The sequence below is a fragment of the Dermacentor variabilis genome, unplaced genomic scaffold (assembly GCF_050947875.1).
Source record: "Dermacentor variabilis isolate Ectoservices unplaced genomic scaffold, ASM5094787v1 scaffold_19, whole genome shotgun sequence".
NCBI lineage: Eukaryota > Metazoa > Arthropoda > Arachnida > Ixodida > Ixodidae > Dermacentor > Dermacentor variabilis.
Window position 1 is genome coordinate 681387 of NW_027460357.1, and position 5121 is coordinate 686507.

The 5121-nt window shown below is 47.7% G+C and overlaps 1 pseudogene; it reads left to right on the top strand.

The window, feature by feature from the left end:
* The first annotated feature begins 357 nt into the window (after positions 1–357).
* On the top strand, positions 358–3204 carry LOC142568486 (E3 SUMO-protein ligase ZBED1-like; annotated as a pseudogene).
* Positions 3205–5121: the final 1917 nt, after the last annotated feature.

Below are 5121 nucleotides of genomic sequence, written 5' to 3' on the forward strand. Positions count from 1 at the left end.
ATTTATAGTTCAGAGCGAAGAAATAAATTTGCATGTTGATCTTTTTTGAAGCAGAAATACCGCCACTCTTTGGTGCGGGCTCCGCTTATTCGCCATCGGATATGAGCTTCCGCTAGCAATGCCGCTCGCCTTTTGGTCGTAGAAGCTTTAACATATTTTCGCAACTTGCAAACACGCAATAACAGAGACCGGTATCTCCTCATTGAACAAACTGAAGGCTACAGATGAGTTTTTCGCTCTGCGTGCTTCATTTACTGCGCGCCGTCTGCCAGAAGTACCAGACGACATGCGTCACTGAGAACCGTTGCACTGAGCGAAGCGCCACTTTTGCTTCATGAGGCGGAGAAGTGGCGAACTATGCTCCAGACGGACCGGTCCGGACACCACACCTACTCTTCTAGCCACCATAGTGGTGTGCTGGATCGCTTCATCACTAGTGATGGGCAGGTTGCGGAGTTGGGTATGGCAACATGCCGAAAGATCTTCGGACGGCACCACGGCAAAGTGTGGCGTTTGTAATGACCAGTTTCGCGTTAATATGTCAACCTCATCTCTCGCTATGCACCTTCGGAATGAACATGGACTTCTAAAGAGGCCAGCAAACCGAAACTCGTCAGTAGAATGTTCTATTCGAATAGCTGTTGAAATGGGTCGTTTCGATGGATTACTTGCTTTCCGCAGCAGGCCTTGAAGAGATATAAATGTTCCCTTGCGCATTCACGTAATTTAATCCATGGCCGTCAAAATTATTATTAAAGAAGTTTGTCGTACTTGTGAAGACTGAGTCTACCCAGCTCATCAGATATACCAGAAATTATGTTTTGCGCGCCTGACTCTCTTGAACGTATCATGGCCATTGTTCGACACGAGCGTCACCATTACCTCTTCATAGAATGCAAAGTTTAGGTACTCGAGTTTTTGTACCAAACGTGATCTCTGTGCTTTTTTTTTTATCGAAAGCATTCGTCACTTTCAAACAAATTAATAGCAAGAAAACATTTCGAAACGACGATGTTCTCTGGATGATATATCTTTAGGAGGACGTACATCAGAGCAGTTTTCTTGCCATGAATTGGTTTCTGAATGAGGAATGCTTCAGGTACCTGCCCTAACTGATAGCTTTGTTGGCGAAATAGATTCTATAGCTTCCATGAGAAACATATTTTTTCGCGCTTGCTCAGGACACACAGTTAAACTATAAAAATAAAATTTCGCCTCAAATATTCCCCCAAATGCCCCCAACTTGCCTCTTTTTGATGGTTGCGTTAGAAACTCAGTTTGTTGATGATACTTACACATGGTTACCAAACTTTAATTTGAGTTAGACTTAGTAGACCCGTTATTTAGTGAAAAATTACTCAATAAAATTCTTGGGACTCTTTTAATTATATTACTGTCCTAATCAGTGGCGGGGGGAGGATTTCACCGATATATATTTACTTTTTTCAGGCTGCCACCAACTTCGGGTGTCAGCGATATTGATGAAGTTTCTGGTGATGATCCGGCTGATGGTAATGAAACTATCAGTTCTGCTGCTGACCCTGGGCCGTCTGCGGCGCCTAAGCCTCGAAAACGACGGAAGATGTGCACTGAAAGACAGGAGGAGATTGACCAGGCGCTAGCAAAAATGGTCGCTGTTAACCAGTTGCCTTTGGCGTTCACAGCCAGTGCCGGATTTAGCCATTTTATGGGAGTAGTGGAGCGAAATTATAGGCCACCTTCAGTTGCTAAGCTGAAAAATCGAATAAAACTTGTGCATAATCAGTTGAGAGACAAGATAATGTCTCGACGCAGCCACAACTGTTGCCCTCACCACAGACTGTTGGACGTCGAGGGCGCAGGATTCATATATTACAGTGACTGCGCACACTCTGAACAGCGAGTGGAAGTCGCAAGCATTCACTTTAGCAACGGAGGAGATGCAAGAACGCCACACAGGAGAAAACATCATGCAGCGAATGCATGAAGTAATTTCGGCATGGAAGTTCGACGGCAAGGTCACTGATAATGCATCTAATGGCATTAATGCTGTGAATGCGCTGCAAGGTATATTAGAACCAAATGACGTTACCTGTTCAGCGCACAGTCTCCACCTGAGCATCAAAAAGCTCTGTCTAACACGGAGATTGATGGCCTCTGCCAGAAGAGCGGAAGATTGGTTGCTCACTTTAGGCATTCGACTGTCGCCAGCGATGAGTTGAGTAGGCGGCAGGAGCTACTCGGCTTACCCACAGAGCGCCTCAAGCAAAGCTGTCCGACAAGATGGAGCTCGACTTACCAGATGCTTACAAAGCTTATCAAGCATCGGTCTGCTATACAAAGTGTTCTTGCTGACCGAACAATTGTCACAGCAAAAAAAGCGCAGAACCTATAGATCAGTCAGCAAGAATGGAATGTAATCAGTGAACTTTGTGAGGTCCTTGAGCCTCTTGATCTTGCAACCACCATTCTCTGCGGCGACACGGTGTCCCCTGTCTCCATGGTTCGGCCAGTGGCGAAAGCAGTAGTGAAGAAACTATAGCTTCAGAGCACGGGTGACACTGAAGTCGAGAATTTCAAAGAAGTAGTTCGGATGGAGATATCTCGGCGATTTTCCTTGGACTGGGACGCCCAGCAGAGGTCGGTGTCTGCACGCCAGAGAGCTTCTTTTCTCGATCCAAGGTACAAATGCCTCCAGTATGAGGAGCCAGATGCCAGAGAGGCAATCCGTAGCAATGTTAGAGAAATGTTAAATCTCTTGTCGCCTTCGGCTAATGAAAGCGGGATAAGTACTACCCAGACCGAAGCAACTGCACTCGACATACTGTTTAATGAACAGCCGCGCGTCAGGGACCCGTCCGCTCAATTTGACCTCTCCGAGCCGCAGCTGGGGCACAACATGGACGCACTTAAATGGTGGAAGGACAATGAACCCAAATTTCCCCTATTGGCGTAACTTGCCAAAAAATACATGTGCATCCCAGCCTCATCCGCAAGTTCAGAGCGCGTATTTTCAACTGCCGGAAATATAATCACTGCCAAAAGAAGCTGCCTTCTACCGGAAAATGTGAGCTCCCTTGTGTTCTTGTACCAAAATGGGGCGTACATGGATATCTAAAAATGACAGAAGTCGAATAAATAAATCTTCTATATTACCCACGATGTCTTATGTTTGCCAGTACATTTCACCCTTTAAATATTTGTCTGTGGAAAGAACGAAGTCATATAACCGAACCAGGCGCCTTGCATCTTTCTTCTAGCTAAGTTTTCTGTGCACTCCACGATCTTTTCGAGTGAACGTAGGATTCATGCTTCACATTATTCTTGAAGGAGGTATTCAAATGCATATTTTATGTTTCTTTGATGCTCCAAAGAGAATTTTCTACAACTTAAGCGATTTCGTTCACAACCAAATTTTTGTGAAGAAAGAGAAGCAGCCATCATTCCTTCCTGATGTCTGACGTTGTAATTTGTTGGGTCAATTTCGGGAACAAAATATCCGCTTATATAGCAAGGTAAAAACAGTACTGAGTAGGCATATCCTGCAGAAAGTAGGCACAGTTAGATGCAAATTTTCTTTACGTAATAAGCGCATTCCCAAGTCATCTTGTGGGGGGAAGAAGGAGAAGCTCGAAGCGTGCAGACGTGCTTTGCATCGGCTCCGTGATTTCAAATTTTCCAAGCCTCCGAAATCTCCTGGTACCTCTGGGATCAGCGGAATATATTTCTAAACATCAAGGGGATTCTACGGAACCGAACTTCGGTAAGCCGCAGTTTTAAGACCAACGTGAGCCCTATTCGATCGGCCACGCCGACGGTAGGGTTAGCCCTAACGCCGAACGCTGGCGCGCGGGAGCTCGGAGACCCGCAAGCAGCCACCGTGGCTACGGTGAGCTGTGGGGACGACCCAGCCCGGAACGCTACGATCGCGGGAAGCCCAGGCACCATTGCCCACCAACCCACCGACACCGAAACCATGGAAGTTGTATCCGAGAGTCACCCGAGACCCCTGCCTGACGAGGCCTTGCCTGTATAATAGCTGAAGCACAAATAATAGCACAAATAATAGCGGAAGCAGAAGAATATGCCATGCAACTCGCCTCAGCGAACTGCTATAGATTCTGTGACTCCTTCGGTGGCATGCTGGACACGGCCAAGACGTGGCACATCCTCAAAGCCATCCTGGACCCCACCAAAACCAAAGGAAAAGGACACAGGGCTCTGGAACGGTTACTACACACCTACCCAGGCAGCCAACAAGACCTCATCGATGCCATCAAGACCAAGTGCTATGGAGATGCCACTCCTACACAACCATGTAGAACACCCTACACAGGACAACCCAACCCACTAATGGACGAACCTATCACCGCAAACGAATTGAGAGCAGTCATCGCAGCCACCACCCGTAACACAGCGGCGGGCACGGGCCAAATCACGAATTCGATGATCCGAAACCTGAGCGACAAGTCTATCTCCGCGCTCACGGCCTTTCTCAACCAACACTGGGAACAAGGTACGATACCGGCGATGTGGAAACACGCATGAATAATCATGATCCCTAAACCGGGCAAGAAATTGGCAATTGAAAACCTCAGACCCATATCGCTCACGTCCTGCCTCGGCAGGTGTACGAAAAATTATAAACACGAGACTACAGAGACACTTGGAAGATAACAAACACCTGCCGGACACCATGTTCGGTTTCCGCGCAGGCCTGTCCACACAAGATGTGCTACTTCAAATCAAGGAAGAAGTCCTCAGTAACGTTTCCCGCAGCGGCGAACACGTCATCCTAGCAATCGACATCAAAGGGGCTTTCGACAACGTCACCCACCAAGGAATCCTAGGAGGGCTGGCCAACACCAACTGCGGCGAGCGAACGTACAAGTATATTCAGAGCTTCCTGAGCCACCGCACGGCGGAGCTGAAGATGGGAGAGATCCAGACTCCAGTGTACCACCCTCCCAACAAGGGCACACCACAAGGTGCTGTCATCTCTCCCACGCTGTTCAACGTCGCCATGATCGGTCTCGCAAGCAAACTGCAGGACGTAGCAGGTCTTCGGCACGCAATCTACGCAGACGATATAACCCTCTGGACCACAACAGGGTCCCTCGTTGAAAAAGAAGAACGGCTGCA